Genomic DNA, 18,964 nt, shown 5'->3' on the forward strand with positions numbered 1-18,964 from the left:
GGTGTGAGCCAAGGCCCCGTGTTGAAGGCCGTACCTTGGCCTATAATGGTTTACTTTTATAATTTTTTGTTTAGATGGAGAGTTGTCTCATCGGTACTCATACCACATCTGCCTATATTTATCATATGGTCCGGCCATATGAGTATGACTAAATGCTACAACTGTGAGGAGGAGTCTGATTATGCAAATATGATAATTGGTCATACAGCAACTAAACACCATGATAACGTCCTTTCAATAAATGAAAAGTGTCTAAAAAGTGGGAAATATGAATATTAATCAAGACATTACAATGTTGTTATGGTGTCGTTCGAAGCACTGTACAATCTAGCTGGTGAAAGCATATAATATACACATTTTGTATTTGTCTATCATTGCTAAAGGGACATATTTAGATTTGTATTATATGAAATATATTCTATATGAAATTTTATTCAATTTTGTGTTCAATGGCAATACAAATGGGGTTTTTAAATTGTTATTTGGAGAGTTGTCTCATTGGCACTAACACCACATCTTCCTATATCTATGGATTAAATGTGTGTGTGTGTTTTATGTTTTTTTTATTTATAGGTTTCTTTTATTAATCTACGGAGTTCACCACAAGAAATATTATTAACTGTAAAATCAAAAGGAGCATGAAATGAAGTTAAAATGAATATGAGTTCCCTGTATAATGTTCTAGTCACCGTTTTGTTAAGGATCAAGTTATTTCTAAATGAACACTTAAAAGTAGTTGTATAACGCTCCCCAAACAGAATATTTGCATTAAATTGAAAAAAGATTCATTTTGTTATGTTTTTGAAGACTTATTGGGAATATATGATATTTTCTGTAAAAAACTGGGACCATTTGTCTAAAACCCTAAAAACCTGGACGAATTCACAGTTGCTCTCGAAAAAACCCGGACAATAACAAACACTGATTTTTTTGGGGTATTAAATACAAGGAAATTGAGCTTCTTTGTTGATCAAAATATATATAGTATTCAATATAAGATATGTAGTAATGTTAAAAACTTTTATAATTACGAAATAGTCGTTTATTGAACTTATCACATGTTTTATCACTCGAAAAAGCCCAAACTACACTCGAAATAAATGAAATCAAATCACTCGAAAAAAATCGATCCACACTATACCTACCGTGGTGCGGATCCAGACATTTTCTATACTAGGGGTTTTCCCAACCCAGGATAAAAAGTGGGATCCAACCATTTGTCCCCATTCAAATGCACTGATCGTAAAAAATGGGGGGTTCAAATCTGCCCCCTTTTGGTTCCGCCACTGCACTGTAGAAGAGCAGACTGGTCGAACTCTTATAAATACGTGCGAAATTGTATTTTGAACAATAACTAAGACATCAACCATTCATATCTAATGGGGCCATTGGTTTTTTGTTGGTTTTTTTTTTATTATTTTATTTTAGCTTTTAATTATCTCATCAACAAGGCATCTGTCGTCGTTAACTTTAACAAAATCATTCTCTCTAAAACTAGTGGGTCAAATGTAAAACCAAACTTGGCTACACTCATCATTGATGTATCTAGTTTAGAATAATGTCCGATGTTTCGGCCTACCAACCAAGATGGCCGACATGGCTAAAATAGAACGTAGGCCAGATGTTAAATGCAAGTTTTGTCTATTATTTTGAAAACTGTTATACTTATACCTTAATTATTATAATAGATAAAAAAAAACTTTTAAAAATAAAGCGAAAATGTTCCGGAAGGCATCTATATGTGAGACAACTTAACGACTCATTATTGGAGTTATTGCCTTTTAATGAAGATTATTCCGATTTCTTTTGCGTTTGACTTTATAAGATAAAGAATGTAATAGATCGGTTGACACTTAAAATAAAAAATAAAATAACCAGCAAGTCAAGAACTAATACTAGTATTATAATTCACATTTTGCCGAAATTGTTAGTAGACTGGTAACTCTATTTTTTTGCCCTCTTTAGTGTTTTGAACAAAAACTAAAGAAGATAGAAATAAAACAAATAGACTAAATGATCAGTAATACACGATAAACAAAAACACATTTTTTTGTCATTTTTGTGTCTACAATGTCCCAAGGTAAGCCATACATGCTCTGGTTTCAAAAACATGCAGGAAGTGGCAAAATAAAACTTTTGAAAATCATTGATGTTCTTCACCCTTTCTAATTTGAAGAAAAGTTTTATAAATGCAGACTTATACGTAGCTGAATGAATTAGAATTTATTAAAATTTTCTTTTGTTCCACGTTTCGCAATATTTGACATAATATATCGTACAAATGTACCCCTTAGTTTCCCACATAAATAAACAGTTATTCCCCGATACTATTTCGTAGCTGTGTGTTGTGTTATACTGTCATTACACTTCAACATTTACTATGTATAAAAATCATTAAAGATAACAGGCTTATAATTTGTTACTTTGCTCATTTAATACCCATCAATGGCCTCATGACGTAAATGTGTTCATCAACTAGTTGTACCTGGACACCGAGAGTTACGCAGCCAGGCGACCCAACACTACACGTGATATATGTTTTAAAGTGCATAAATATATCAACAATTTCATACGGAATTAGCCTCAAGTTCTGATGTTCTGTACAAAAATGATAGTTTACGCAGTAATTATAACAAAATATTATGATCCTTACCTTTTATCATTGTTTTCTATACCTTGATATGAGACAGGTTGGGGGACGTTATCTATGTTTTTGTCAAGGGTCGAATGTTACAGGATAGTTACATTCATAATTAATGAATGATATCATTTACTATGTCATTTTATATATATAACAGTGTATAATAAATGCTCGTCTTACTGTTTTGAAGATGTCATTTACTATAAAAATCCTTATAATTTGTGAATATATTTTACAATTAAGTCATCTTTGTTAAGTTGATAAATAGGCTAACAAGATCCTAGCATCAACTAGAAATGAACCAAGTTATTCGTATCTTCGCTGTAACAATCTTGAGTATAGCCATTAGATTCTCATGATTTTGACAAAATCTATGAAGAATTGCATATTGATGAGAAATCTGTCAACGACGAAGGATACAGCAATCCTAGTCTGTCTTAGTAGGTGTCGGCTTGGGCGTCGACATTTAGGTTCAGTCTTTATTTATATGGTGGTTTTTTTTTTGGTAAATCAATACCATCGTTAAAACTTCTAGGAATTTTATGCCAGTACCTTGGACAAAAGCTATTTGGTGAGAAGTAATATGGCATTGTATCCTTACTTCATTCGTTTACTATGACAGGGTTAACATAAACTGTTGTCACGTATGTATCCCGTTACGTCACCCCAAGCGTCACTGTGGAATAGATATGTGGTCACCTTTGGTCTTCTTTGCACATTAGTTAATGCTTTGAAAGACTGGAATGTCCGTTTAGCTGTGTAGAATAATTCACTTCCGTGCCAATTTTATCAAAAATTGTGACATTTAATCTGGTGCCTCGTGTAGACAGAGTGTTACGCTCTCTGCACGTTAAATGAACCCTTGCGAAGACACTTGGTGGGATCCGAAGTCGAGCTTTTACAAGACAAAGTTAATGTCCTTATCTGCTTCATTCTCATTTTCCAGTTGGTCCAAATTTCCCCAAGGTTCATCACAGATTTACCGACCTATTGTGTTATTTTGATTTATTTTTTCGTCCCATAAATACATGAAATATTTGCAACTAAAAAGTTATGCAAACATTAATCAATTAGGTCATACCAAAAGAGTAACGAAAGATACAAAGGACATTAAAACTCATTGTGTTATTTTGATTTATTTTTTCGTCCCATAAATACATGAAATATTTGCAACTAAAAAGTTATGCAAACATTCATCAATTCGGTCATACCAAAAGAGTAACGAAAGATACAAAGGACATTAAAACTCATAAGTCGAAAACAAACTGGCGAAGCCATGGCAAAAAAGACAAAAAAGACAATCAAATGATACAAAAAAGAAAACTAATGACTTAGCAACACTGATCCCATCAAATACTTGGGGTAATCACATGTGTTTGAGATCCTGTTCCTCATGTGGCACCCGCGTCGTGTTGCTTGTGAAAGTAAACATCCGGTGGTACTATGTTTAAATCGCAAATGTCACATTTGGGGGAAACAAGGACGGGCTTGTGTTCACGACGATTGGAAGTTATCCGTCACTTTTTCTAAAACAGACATTCCAAAATGTCAACCAACTCCAGATGTTAAACTATCGAGTGTAGACTTGTGGGCGGTAACCCTCTTTCTGACTTTCAAGGAAATCGGGGTTGGAACCGAAAGCTCTGAAGTCTCGTATCAACTAAGAGATATATAATTATATACTCCATATGTAGGCGCTGCTATAATTAGGCTACATAGAATTAAATTAAATTGAAAAGTTCACAATTGGGATTATGAAATCATCCCTTATGTCGTAAAGTTTTGTTCTCTAGATATGAGGCCGACTTAGCTGTATCTGCTGTATGCTTTATTTCAAGTTCAAAGTTACATTCAGAAGAATTACATACGTAACGCCTATATATCATAATGGAATAACGGTATCTACGATGGAGGTATTTTTTTCTGGTATCTACGTCTGTGCATTTACGACTAGTGTAGAGTTGTATGCGGACCGGAGCTGGATCTGTCGGAGAGTGTGAGGTTGGAGTCGGAATACACATGCCACGTGGCTTTCTTGACTTATATATAGTAGGTTTACAGATCCAGAGACATATAATGCATATGTCTCTGACAGATCTAACATTGTTGGGTTGATGTTTAGCCGAGTAGTAGGTACAATGATATACAGATGTCTCCCATGATCGATATAGTCAGCCGACTCCTTATTAGTTATTGCCCTTTGATGACTTTTTTTTTATATTTATGGGTCTTTTGTCTTATAACTTAATTAACTAGACTCAAGCTGGCAGCCACTTTTATCGGCCAATCAAGATAGCAGCCACTTTTTTCCAGCAGCCAATTTTGGGGATATGTCTAAAAACCAAAAAACTGAATGAGACTCAAACGTTCCAAAAATCGCTAAATATTAGTTAAATGCTATCTAACACCGGAAATCGACAATTTCACGGCTTGTACTGGTTCTAAAGGCAATTCAATCCGTTTAAAATATGTATGTGAAGCTAGCAGTCCGTTCATTATTTGTTATTCGATAATTGATTTTCAATATCCAATCGGCCGCTAGGAGTCGGTTAAATTTCAAATTTAGTTGAAAATCATTAAAAAGCATGAGGGAAGGCTACGCCGGAAATCGTTTTATGACCCCTTCAAGCTGTCGTAAATTTCCGTTGTCCTCGAATATAAACCATTATATAAGTGGCATATTTGTCTTTATTTCATATAGATTTTTATCAATAAATCGACACCAAAGATGTAATTTAATATATTATATAACAAACAAAAACAAAAACCATCACTCCAGAAACATTTAAAAATAAAAATAATAAATATGTATGGAAAGCCAAAAATACAAAAACAAAAATGTATAATGAAAACCTACCGAGGACTGCTTAAATCAGGTTAAACCCGGGCGATTTTGATCCTCTGTGGTGGCTAGACGGACCCGGATCCCAGAAAAATATTTAAGTGGGGAATAGCCTGGGTCAGGACCTTTGAAATGTGCTAGGTCCAGTTCGGAACTTTGCCGTAGGTATATGCCGAAAAGTACCGAATGTGTGTTTGGTATGGAAACAACGTAAATGGGCGACTTGAACCTCTGTGGTGGCTAGACGGGCCCGGATCCCAGAAAAATATTTAAGTGGGGAATAGCCTGGGTCAAGACCTTTAAAATGAGCTAGGTCCGGTTCGGAACTTTGCCGTAGGGATATTCCGAAATGTACCGAGTGTGTGATTAATAATGAAAATTTGCCATAAGGGCAACTTTGAACCTCTGTGGTGGCTAGACGGGCCCGGATCCCAGAAAAATATTAAAGTGGGGAATAGCCTGGGTCAATACCTTTGAAATGAGCTAGGTCCAGTTCGGAACTTTGCCGTAAGTATATGCCGAAAAGTACCGAATGTGTGTCTGGTATGGAAAATACGTAAATGGGCGACTTTGAACCTCTGTGGTGGCTAGACGGACCCGGATCCCAGAAAAATATTTAAGTGGGGAATAGCCTGGGTCAAGACCTTTGAAATGTGCTAGGTCCAGTTCGGAACTTTGCCGTAGGTATATGCCGAAAAGTACCGAATGTGTGTTTGGTATGGAAACAACGTAAATGGGCGACTTGAACCTCTGTGGTGGCTAGACGGGCCCGGATCCCAGAAAAATATTTAAGTGGGGAATAGCCTGGGTCAAGACCTTTAAAATGAGCTAGGTCCGGTTCGGAACTTTGCCGTAGGGATATTCCGAAATGTACCGAGTGTGTGATTAATAATGAAAATTTGCCATAAGGGCAACTTTGAACCTCTGTGGTGGCTAGACGGGCCCGGATCCCAGAAAAATATTAAAGTGGGGAATAGCCTGGGTCAATACCTTTGAAATGAGCTAGGTCCAGTTCGGAACTTTGCCGTAAGTATATGCCGAAAAGTACCGAATGTGTGTCTGGTATGGAAAATACGTAAATGGGCGACTTTGAACCTCTGTGGTGGCTAGACGGACCCGGATCCCAGAAAAATATTTAAGTGGGGAATAGCCTGGGTCAGGACCTTTGAAATGTGCTAGGTCCAGTTCGGAACTTTGCCGTAGGTATATGCCGAAAAGTACCGAATGTGTGTTTGGTATGGAAACAACGTAAATGGGCGACTTGAACCTCTGTGGTGGCTAGACGGGCCCGGATCCCAGAAAAATATTTAAGTGGGGAATAGCCTGGGTCAAGACCTTTAAAATGAGCTAGGTCCGGTTCGGAACTTTGCCGTAGGGATATTCCGAAATGTACCGAGTGTGTGATTAATAATGAAAATTTGCCATAAGGGCAACTTTGAACCTCTGTGGTGGCTAGACGGGCCCGGATCCCAGAAAAATATTAAAGTGGGGAATAGCCTGGGTCAATACCTTTGAAATGAGCTAGGTCCAGTTCGGAACTTTGCCGTAAGTATATGCCGAAAAGTACCGAATGTGTGTCTGGTATGGAAAATACGTAAATGGGCGACTTTGAACCTCTGTGGTGGCTAGACGGACCCGGATCCCAGAAAAATATTTAAGTGGGGAATAGCCTGGGTCAAGACCTTTGAAATGTGCTAGGTCCAGTTCGGAACTTTGCCGTAGGTATATGCCGAAAAGTACCGAATGTGTGTTTGGTATGGAAACAACGTAAATGGGCGACTTGAACCTCTGTGGTGGCTAGACGGGCCCGGATCCCAGAAAAATATTTAAGTGGGGAATAGCCTGGGTCAAGACCTTTAAAATGAGCTAGGTCCGGTTCGGAACTTTGCCGTAGGGATATTCCGAAATGTACCGAGTGTGTGATTAATAATGAAAATTTGCCATAAGGGCAACTTTGAACCTCTGTGGTGGCTAGACGGGCCCGGATCCCAGAAAAATATTAAAGTGGGGAATAGCCTGGGTCAATACCTTTGAAATGAGCTAGGTCCAGTTCGGAACTTTGCCGTAAGTATATGCCGAAAAGTACCGAATGTGTGTCTGGTATGGAAAATACGTAAATGGGCGACTTTGAACCTCTGTGGTGGCTAGACGGACCCGGATCCCAGAAAAATATTTAAGTGGGGAATAGCCTGGGTCAGGACCTTTGAAATGTGCTAGGTCCAGTTCGGAACTTTGCCGTAGGTATATGCCGAAAAGTACCGAATGTGTGTTTGGTATGGAAACAACGTAAATGGGCGACTTGAACCTCTGTGGTGGCTAGACGGGCCCGGATCCCAGAAAAATATTTAAGTGGGGAATAGCCTGGGTCAAGACCTTTAAAATGAGCTAGGTCCGGTTCGGAACTTTGCCGTAGGGATATTCCGAAATGTACCGAGTGTGTGATTAATAATGAAAATTTGCCATAAGGGCAACTTTGAACCTCTGTGGTGGCTAGACGGGCCCGGATCCCAGAAAAATATTAAAGTGGGGAATAGCCTGGGTCAATACCTTTGAAATGAGCTAGGTCCAGTTCGGAACTTTGCCGTAAGTATATGCCGAAAAGTACCGAATGTGTGTCTGGTATGGAAAATACGTAAATGGGCGACTTTGAACCTCTGTGGTGGCTAGACGGACCCGGATCCCAGAAAAATATTTAAGTGGGGAATAGCCTGGGTCAAGACCTTTGAAATGTGCTAGGTCCAGTTCGGAACTTTGCCGTAGGTATATGCCGAAAAGTACCGAATGTGTGTTTGGTATGGAAACAACGTAAATGGGCGACTTGAACCTCTGTGGTGGCTAGACGGGCCCGGATCCCAGAAAAATATTTAAGTGGGGAATAGCCTGGGTCAAGACCTTTAAAATGAGCTAGGTCCGGTTCGGAACTTTGCCGTAGGGATATTCCGAAATGTACCGAGTGTGTGATTAATAATGAAAATTTGCCATAAGGGCAACTTTGAACCTCTGTGGTGGCTAGACGGGCCCGGATCCCAGAAAAATATTAAAGTGGGGAATAGCCTGGGTCAATACCTTTGAAATGAGCTAGGTCCAGTTCGGAACTTTGCCGTAAGTATATGCCGAAAAGTACCGAATGTGTGTCTGGTATGGAAAATACGTAAATGGGCGACTTTGAACCTCTGTGGTGGCTAGACGGACCCGGATCCCAGAAAAATATTTAAGTGGGGAATAGCCTGGGTCAGGACCTTTGAAATGTGCTAGGTCCAGTTCGGAACTTTGCCGTAGGTATATGCCGAAAAGTACCGAATGTGTGTTTGGTATGGAAACAACGTAAATGGGCGACTTGAACCTCTGTGGTGGCTAGACGGGCCCGGATCCCAGAAAAATATTTAAGTGGGGAATAGCCTGGGTCAAGACCTTTAAAATGAGCTAGGTCCGGTTCGGAACTTTGCCGTAGGGATATTCCGAAATGTACCGAGTGTGTGATTAATAATGAAAATTTGCCATAAGGGCAACTTTGAACCTCTGTGGTGGCTAGACGGGCCCGGATCCCAGAAAAATATTAAAGTGGGGAATAGCCTGGGTCAATACCTTTGAAATGAGCTAGGTCCAGTTCGGAACTTTGCCGTAAGTATATGCCGAAAAGTACCGAATGTGTGTCTGGTATGGAAAATACGTAAATGGGCGACTTTGAACCTCTGTGGTGGCTAGACGGACCCGGATCCCAGAAAAATATTTAAGTGGGGAATAGCCTGGGTCAAGACCTTTGAAATGTGCTAGGTCCAGTTCGGAACTTTGCCGTAGGTATATGCCGAAAAGTACCGAATGTGTGTTTGGTATGGAAACAACGTAAATGGGCGACTTGAACCTCTGTGGTGGCTAGACGGGCCCGGATCCCAGAAAAATATTTAAGTGGGGAATAGCCTGGGTCAAGACCTTTAAAATGAGCTAGGTCCGGTTCGGAACTTTGCCGTAGGGATATTCCGAAATGTACCGAGTGTGTGATTAATAATGAAAATTTGCCATAAGGGCAACTTTGAACCTCTGTGGTGGCTAGACGGGCCCGGATCCCAGAAAAATATTAAAGTGGGGAATAGCCTGGGTCAATACCTTTGAAATGAGCTAGGTCCAGTTCGGAACTTTGCCGTAAGTATATGCCGAAAAGTACCGAATGTGTGTCTGGTATGGAAAATACGTAAATGGGCGACTTTGAACCTCTGTGGTGGCTAGACGGACCCGGATCCCAGAAAAATATTTAAGTGGGGAATAGCCTGGGTCAGGACCTTTGAAATGTGCTAGGTCCAGTTCGGAACTTTGCCGTAGGTATATGCCGAAAAGTACCGAATGTGTGTTTGGTATGGAAACAACGTAAATGGGCGACTTGAACCTCTGTGGTGGCTAGACGGGCCCGGATCCCAGAAAAATATTTAAGTGGGGAATAGCCTGGGTCAAGACCTTTAAAATGAGCTAGGTCCGGTTCGGAACTTTGCCGTAGGGATATTCCGAAATGTACCGAGTGTGTGATTAATAATGAAAATTTGCCATAAGGGCAACTTTGAACCTCTGTGGTGGCTAGACGGGCCCGGATCCCAGAAAAATATTAAAGTGGGGAATAGCCTGGGTCAATACCTTTGAAATGAGCTAGGTCCAGTTCGGAACTTTGCCGTAAGTATATGCCGAAAAGTACCGAATGTGTGTCTGGTATGGAAAATACGTAAATGGGCGACTTTGAACCTCTGTGGTGGCTAGACGGACCCGGATCCCAGAAAAATATTTAAGTGGGGAATAGCCTGGGTCAAGACCTTTGAAATGTGCTAGGTCCAGTTCGGAACTTTGCCGTAGGTATATGCCGAAAAGTACCGAATGTGTGTTTGGTATGGAAACAACGTAAATGGGCGACTTGAACCTCTGTGGTGGCTAGACGGGCCCGGATCCCAGAAAAATATTTAAGTGGGGAATAGCCTGGGTCAAGACCTTTAAAATGAGCTAGGTCCGGTTCGGAACTTTGCCGTAGGGATATTCCGAAATGTACCGAGTGTGTGATTAATAATGAAAATTTGCCATAAGGGCAACTTTGAACCTCTGTGGTGGCTAGACGGGCCCGGATCCCAGAAAAATATTAAAGTGGGGAATAGCCTGGGTCAATACCTTTGAAATGAGCTAGGTCCAGTTCGGAACTTTGCCGTAAGTATATGCCGAAAAGTACCGAATGTGTGTCTGGTATGGAAAATACGTAAATGGGCGACTTTGAACCTCTGTGGTGGCTAGACGGACCCGGATCCCAGAAAAATATTTAAGTGGGGAATAGCCTGGGTCAGGACCTTTGAAATGTGCTAGGTCCAGTTCGGAACTTTGCCGTAGGTATATGCCGAAAAGTACCGAATGTGTGTTTGGTATGGAAACAACGTAAATGGGCGACTTGAACCTCTGTGGTGGCTAGACGGGCCCGGATCCCAGAAAAATATTTAAGTGGGGAATAGCCTGGGTCAAGACCTTTAAAATGAGCTAGGTCCGGTTCGGAACTTTGCCGTAGGGATATTCCGAAATGTACCGAGTGTGTGATTAATAATGAAAATTTGCCATAAGGGCAACTTTGAACCTCTGTGGTGGCTAGACGGGCCCGGATCCCAGAAAAATATTAAAGTGGGGAATAGCCTGGGTCAATACCTTTGAAATGAGCTAGGTCCAGTTCGGAACTTTGCCGTAAGTATATGCCGAAAAGTACCGAATGTGTGTCTGGTATGGAAAATACGTAAATGGGCGACTTTGAACCTCTGTGGTGGCTAGACGGACCCGGATCCCAGAAAAATATTTAAGTGGGGAATAGCCTGGGTCAAGACCTTTGAAATGTGCTAGGTCCAGTTCGGAACTTTGCCGTAGGTATATGCCGAAAAGTACCGAATGTGTGTTTGGTATGGAAACAACGTAAATGGGCGACTTGAACCTCTGTGGTGGCTAGACGGGCCCGGATCCCAGAAAAATATTTAAGTGGGGAATAGCCTGGGTCAAGACCTTTAAAATGAGCTAGGTCCGGTTCGGAACTTTGCCGTAGGGATATTCCGAAATGTACCGAGTGTGTGATTAATAATGAAAATTTGCCATAAGGGCAACTTTGAACCTCTGTGGTGGCTAGACGGGCCCGGATCCCAGAAAAATATTAAAGTGGGGAATAGCCTGGGTCAATACCTTTGAAATGAGCTAGGTCCAGTTCGGAACTTTGCCGTAAGTATATGCCGAAAAGTACCGAATGTGTGTCTGGTATGGAAAATACGTAAATGGGCGACTTTGAACCTCTGTGGTGGCTAGACGGACCCGGATCCCAGAAAAATATTTAAGTGGGGAATAGCCTGGGTCAGGACCTTTGAAATGTGCTAGGTCCAGTTCGGAACTTTGCCGTAGGTATATGCCGAAAAGTACCGAATGTGTGTTTGGTATGGAAACAACGTAAATGGGCGACTTGAACCTCTGTGGTGGCTAGACGGGCCCGGATCCCAGAAAAATATTTAAGTGGGGAATAGCCTGGGTCAAGACCTTTAAAATGAGCTAGGTCCGGTTCGGAACTTTGCCGTAGGGATATTCCGAAATGTACCGAGTGTGTGATTAATAATGAAAATTTGCCATAAGGGCAACTTTGAACCTCTGTGGTGGCTAGACGGGCCCGGATCCCAGAAAAATATTAAAGTGGGGAATAGCCTGGGTCAATACCTTTGAAATGAGCTAGGTCCAGTTCGGAACTTTGCCGTAAGTATATGCCGAAAAGTACCGAATGTGTGTCTGGTATGGAAAATACGTAAATGGGCGACTTTGAACCTCTGTGGTGGCTAGACGGACCCGGATCCCAGAAAAATATTTAAGTGGGGAATAGCCTGGGTCAAGACCTTTGAAATGTGCTAGGTCCAGTTCGGAACTTTGCCGTAGGTATATGCCGAAAAGTACCGAATGTGTGTTTGGTATGGAAACAACGTAAATGGGCGACTTGAACCTCTGTGGTGGCTAGACGGGCCCGGATCCCAGAAAAATATTTAAGTGGGGAATAGCCTGGGTCAAGACCTTTAAAATGAGCTAGGTCCGGTTCGGAACTTTGCCGTAGGGATATTCCGAAATGTACCGAGTGTGTGATTAATAATGAAAATTTGCCATAAGGGCAACTTTGAACCTCTGTGGTGGCTAGACGGGCCCGGATCCCAGAAAAATATTAAAGTGGGGAATAGCCTGGGTCAATACCTTTGAAATGAGCTAGGTCCAGTTCGGAACTTTGCCGTAAGTATATGCCGAAAAGTACCGAATGTGTGTCTGGTATGGAAAATACGTAAATGGGCGACTTTGAACCTCTGTGGTGGCTAGACGGACCCGGATCCCAGAAAAATATTTAAGTGGGGAATAGCCTGGGTCAGGACCTTTGAAATGTGCTAGGTCCAGTTCGGAACTTTGCCGTAGGTATATGCCGAAAAGTACCGAATGTGTGTTTGGTATGGAAACAACGTAAATGGGCGACTTGAACCTCTGTGGTGGCTAGACGGGCCCGGATCCCAGAAAAATATTTAAGTGGGGAATAGCCTGGGTCAAGACCTTTAAAATGAGCTAGGTCCGGTTCGGAACTTTGCCGTAGGGATATTCCGAAATGTACCGAGTGTGTGATTAATAATGAAAATTTGCCATAAGGGCAACTTTGAACCTCTGTGGTGGCTAGACGGGCCCGGATCCCAGAAAAATATTAAAGTGGGGAATAGCCTGGGTCAATACCTTTGAAATGAGCTAGGTCCAGTTCGGAACTTTGCCGTAAGTATATGCCGAAAAGTACCGAATGTGTGTCTGGTATGGAAAATACGTAAATGGGCGACTTTGAACCTCTGTGGTGGCTAGACGGACCCGGATCCCAGAAAAATATTTAAGTGGGGAATAGCCTGGGTCAAGACCTTTGAAATGTGCTAGGTCCAGTTCGGAACTTTGCCGTAGGTATATGCCGAAAAGTACCGAATGTGTGTTTGGTATGGAAACAACGTAAATGGGCGACTTGAACCTCTGTGGTGGCTAGACGGGCCCGGATCCCAGAAAAATATTTAAGTGGGGAATAGCCTGGGTCAAGACCTTTAAAATGAGCTAGGTCCGGTTCGGAACTTTGCCGTAGGGATATTCCGAAATGTACCGAGTGTGTGATTAATAATGAAAATTTGCCATAAGGGCAACTTTGAACCTCTGTGGTGGCTAGACGGGCCCGGATCCCAGAAAAATATTAAAGTGGGGAATAGCCTGGGTCAATACCTTTGAAATGAGCTAGGTCCAGTTCGGAACTTTGCCGTAAGTATATGCCGAAAAGTACCGAATGTGTGTCTGGTATGGAAAATACGTAAATGGGCGACTTTGAACCTCTGTGGTGGCTAGACGGACCCGGATCCCAGAAAAATATTTAAGTGGGGAATAGCCTGGGTCAGGACCTTTGAAATGTGCTAGGTCCAGTTCGGAACTTTGCCGTAGGTATATGCCGAAAAGTACCGAATGTGTGTTTGGTATGGAAACAACGTAAATGGGCGACTTGAACCTCTGTGGTGGCTAGACGGGCCCGGATCCCAGAAAAATATTTAAGTGGGGAATAGCCTGGGTCAAGACCTTTAAAATGAGCTAGGTCCGGTTCGGAACTTTGCCGTAGGGATATTCCGAAATGTACCGAGTGTGTGATTAATAATGAAAATTTGCCATAAGGGCAACTTTGAACCTCTGTGGTGGCTAGACGGGCCCGGATCCCAGAAAAATATTAAAGTGGGGAATAGCCTGGGTCAATACCTTTGAAATGAGCTAGGTCCAGTTCGGAACTTTGCCGTAAGTATATGCCGAAAAGTACCGAATGTGTGTCTGGTATGGAAAATACGTAAATGGGCGACTTTGAACCTCTGTGGTGGCTAGACGGACCCGGATCCCAGAAAAATATTTAAGTGGGGAATAGCCTGGGTCAAGACCTTTGAAATGTGCTAGGTCCAGTTCGGAACTTTGCCGTAGGTATATGCCGAAAAGTACCGAATGTGTGTTTGGTATGGAAACAACGTAAATGGGCGACTTGAACCTCTGTGGTGGCTAGACGGGCCCGGATCCCAGAAAAATATTTAAGTGGGGAATAGCCTGGGTCAAGACCTTTAAAATGAGCTAGGTCCGGTTCGGAACTTTGCCGTAGGGATATTCCGAAATGTACCGAGTGTGTGATTAATAATGAAAATTTGCCATAAGGGCAACTTTGAACCTCTGTGGTGGCTAGACGGGCCCGGATCCCAGAAAAATATTAAAGTGGGGAATAGCCTGGGTCAATACCTTTGAAATGAGCTAGGTCCAGTTCGGAACTTTGCCGTAAGTATATGCCGAAAAGTACCGAATGTGTGTCTGGTATGGAAAATACGTAAATGGGCGACTTTGAACCTCTGTGGTGGCTAGACGGACCCGGATCCCAGAAAAATATTTAAGTGGGGAATAGCCTGGGTCAGGACCTTTGAAATGTGCTAGGTCCAGTTCGGAACTTTGCCGTAGGTATATGCCGAAAAGTACCGAATGTGTGTTTGGTATGGAAACAACGTAAATGGGCGACTTGAACCTCTGTGGTGGCTAGACGGGCCCGGATCCCAGAAAAATATTTAAGTGGGGAATAGCCTGGGTCAAGACCTTTAAAATGAGCTAGGTCCGGTTCGGAACTTTGCCGTAGGGATATTCCGAAATGTACCGAGTGTGTGATTAATAATGAAAATTTGCCATAAGGGCAACTTTGAACCTCTGTGGTGGCTAGACGGGCCCGGATCCCAGAAAAATATTAAAGTGGGGAATAGCCTGGGTCAATACCTTTGAAATGAGCTAGGTCCAGTTCGGAACTTTGCCGTAAGTATATGCCGAAAAGTACCGAATGTGTGTCTGGTATGGAAAATACGTAAATGGGCGACTTTGAACCTCTGTGGTGGCTAGACGGACCCGGATCCCAGAAAAATATTTAAGTGGGGAATAGCCTGGGTCAAGACCTTTGAAATGTGCTAGGTCCAGTTCGGAACTTTGCCGTAGGTATATGCCGAAAAGTACCGAATGTGTGTTTGGTATGGAAACAACGTAAATGGGCGACTTGAACCTCTGTGGTGGCTAGACGGGCCCGGATCCCAGAAAAATATTTAAGTGGGGAATAGCCTGGGTCAAGACCTTTAAAATGAGCTAGGTCCGGTTCGGAACTTTGCCGTAGGGATATTCCGAAATGTACCGAGTGTGTGATTAATAATGAAAATTTGCCATAAGGGCAACTTTGAACCTCTGTGGTGGCTAGACGGGCCCGGATCCCAGAAAAATATTAAAGTGGGGAATAGCCTGGGTCAATACCTTTGAAATGAGCTAGGTCCAGTTCGGAACTTTGCCGTAAGTATATGCCGAAAAGTACCGAATGTGTGTCTGGTATGGAAAATACGTAAATGGGCGACTTTGAACCTCTGTGGTGGCTAGACGGACCCGGATCCCAGAAAAATATTTAAGTGGGGAATAGCCTGGGTCAAGACCTTTGAAATGTGCTAGGTCCAGTTCGGAACTTTGCCGTAGGTATATGCCGAAAAGTACCGAATGTGTGTTTGGTATGGAAACAACGTAAATGGGCGACTTGAACCTCTGTGGTGGCTAGACGGGCCCGGATCCCAGAAAAATATTTAAGTGGGGAATAGCCTGGGTCAAGACCTTTAAAATGAGCTAGGTCCGGTTCGGAACTTTGCCGTAGGGATATTCCGGAATGTACCGAGTGTGTGATTAATAATGAAAATTTGCCATAAAGGCAACTTTGAACCTCTGTGGTGGCTAGACGGGCCCGGATCCCAGAAAAATATTAAAGTGGGGAATAGCCTGGGTCAATACCTTTGAAATGAGCTAGGTCCAGTTCGGAACTTTGCCGTAAGTATATGCCGAAAAGTACCGAATGTGTGTCTGGTATGGAAAATACGTAAATGGGCGACTTTGAACCTCTGTGGTGGCTAGACGGACCCGGATCCCAGAAAAATATTTAAGTGGGGAATAGCCTGGGTCAGGACCTTTGAAATGTGCTAGGTCCAGTTCGGAACTTTGCCGTAGGTATATGCCGAAAAGTACCGAATGTGTGTTTGGTATGGAAACAACGTAAATGGGCGACTTGAACCTCTGTGGTGGCTAGACGGGCCCGGATCCCAGAAAAATATTTAAGTGGGGAATAGCCTGGGTCAAGACCTTTAAAATGAGCTAGGTCCGGTTCGGAACTTTGCCGTAGGGATATTCCGAAATGTACCGAGTGTGTGATTAATAATGAAAATTTGCCATAAGGGCAACTTTGAACCTCTGTGGTGGCTAGACGGGCCCGGATCCCAGAAAAATATTAAAGTGGGGAATAGCCTGGGTCAATACCTTTGAAATGAGCTAGGTCCAGTTCGGAACTTTGCCGTAAGTATATGCCGAAAAGTACCGAATGTGTGTCTGGTATGGAAAATACGTAAATGGGCGACTTTGAACCTCTGTGGTGGCTAGACGGACCCGGATCCCAGAAAAATATTTAAGTGGGGAATAGCCTGGGTCAAGACCTTTGAAATGTGCTAGGTCCAGTTCGGAACTTTGCCGTAGGTATATGCCGAAAAGTACCGAATGTGTGTTTGGTATGGAAACAACGTAAATGGGCGACTTGAACCTCTGTGGTGGCTAGACGGGCCCGGATCCCAGAAAAATATTTAAGTGGGGAATAGCCTGGGTCAAGACCTTTAAAATGAGCTAGGTCCGGTTCGGAACTTTGCCGTAGGGATATTCCGAAATGTACCGAGTGTGTGATTAATAATGAAAATTTGCCATAAGGGCAACTTTGAACCTCTGTGGTGGCTAGACGGGCCCGGATCCCAGAAAAATATTAAAGTGGGGAATAGCCTGGGTCAATACCTTTGAAATGAGCTAGGTCCAGTTCGGAACTTTGCCGTAAGTATATGCCGAAAAGTACCGAATGTGTGTCTGGTATGGAAAATACGTAAATGGGCGACTTTGAACCTCTGTGGTGGCTAGACGGACCCGGATCCCAGAAAAATATTTAAGTGGGGAATAGCCTGGGTCAGGACCTTTGAAATGTGCTAGGTCCAGTTCGGAACTTTGCCGTAGGTATATGCCGAAAAGTACCGAATGTGTGTTTGGTATGGAAACAACGTAAATGGGCGACTTGAACCTCTGTGGTGGCTAGACGGGCCCGGATCCCAGAAAAATATTTAAGTGGGGAATAGCCTGGGTCAAGACCTTTAAAATGAGCTAGGTCCGGTTCGGAACTTTGCCGTAGGGATATTCCGAAATGTACCGAGTGTGTGATTAATAATGAAAATTTGCCATAAGGGCAACTTTGAACCTCTGTGGTGGCTAGACGGGCCCGGATCCCAGAAAAATATTAAAGTGGGGAATAGCCTGGGTCAATACCTTTGAAATGAGCTAGGTCCAGTTCGGAACTTTGCCGTAAGTATATGCCGAAAAGTACCGAATGTGTGTCTGGTATGGAAAATACGTAAATGGGCGACTTTGAACCTCTGTGGTGGCTAGACGGACCCGGATCCCAGAAAAATATTTAAGTGGGGAATAGCCTGGGTCAAGACCTTTGAAATGTGCTAGGTCCAGTTCGGAACTTTGCCGTAGGTATATGCCGAAAAGTACCGAATGTGTGTTTGGTATGGAAACAACGTAAATGGGCGACTTGAACCTCTGTGGTGGCTAGACGGGCCCGGATCCCAGAAAAATATTTAAGTGGGGAATAGCCTGGGTCAAGACCTTTAAAATGAGCTAGGTCCGGTTCGGAACTTTGCCGTAGGGATATTCCGAAATGTACCGAGTGTGTGATTAATAATGAAAATTTGCCATAAGGGCAACTTTGAACCTCTGTGGTGGCTAGACGGGCCCGGATCCCAGAAAAATATTAAAGTGGGGAATAGCCTGGGTCAATACCTTTGAAATGAGCTAGGTCCAGTTCGGAACTTTGCCGTAAGTATATGCCGAAAAGTACCGAATGTGTGTCTGGTATGGAAAATACGTAAATGGGCGACTTTGAACCTCTGTGGTGGCTAGACGGACCCGGATCCCAGAAAAATATTTAAGTGGGGAATAGCCTGGGTCAGGACCTTTGAAATGTGCTAGGTCCAGTTCGGAACTTTGCCGTAGGTATATGCCGAAAAGTACCGAATGTGTGTTTGGTATGGAAACAACGTAAATGGGCGACTTGAACCTCTGTGGTGGCTAGACGGGCCCGGATCCCAGAAAAATATTTAAGTGGGGAATAGCCTGGGTCAAGACCTTTAAAATGAGCTAGGTCCGGTTCGGAACTTTGCCGTAGGGATATTCCGAAATGTACCGAGTGTGTGATTAATAATGAAAATTTGCCATAAGGGCAACTTTGAACCTCTGTGGTGGCTAGACGGGCCCGGATCCCAGAAAAATATTAAAGTGGGGAATAGCCTGGGTCAATACCTTTGAAATGAGCTAGGTCCAGTTCGGAACTTTGC

General features: G+C 42.7%; 1 protein-coding gene across 1 annotated transcript in view; it reads right to left on the reverse strand.

Annotated features, from left to right (window-relative positions):
- The window catches only part of LOC134700023 (metabotropic glutamate receptor 4-like), a 31,527-nt gene extending 28,813 nt beyond the window's left edge, over window positions 1–2,714 (reverse strand). The window contains exon 1 of the mRNA XM_063561421.1: window positions 2,654–2,714. The gene's annotated coding sequence lies outside the window, so the exon portion shown is untranslated. The remainder of the gene's footprint in view (window positions 1–2,653) is intronic.
- Between the last annotated feature and the right edge of the window lie 16,250 nt (window positions 2,715–18,964).

This window comes from Mytilus trossulus, unplaced genomic scaffold (assembly GCF_036588685.1).
Source record: "Mytilus trossulus isolate FHL-02 unplaced genomic scaffold, PNRI_Mtr1.1.1.hap1 h1tg000110l__unscaffolded, whole genome shotgun sequence".
Lineage (NCBI taxonomy): Eukaryota > Metazoa > Mollusca > Bivalvia > Mytilida > Mytilidae > Mytilus > Mytilus trossulus.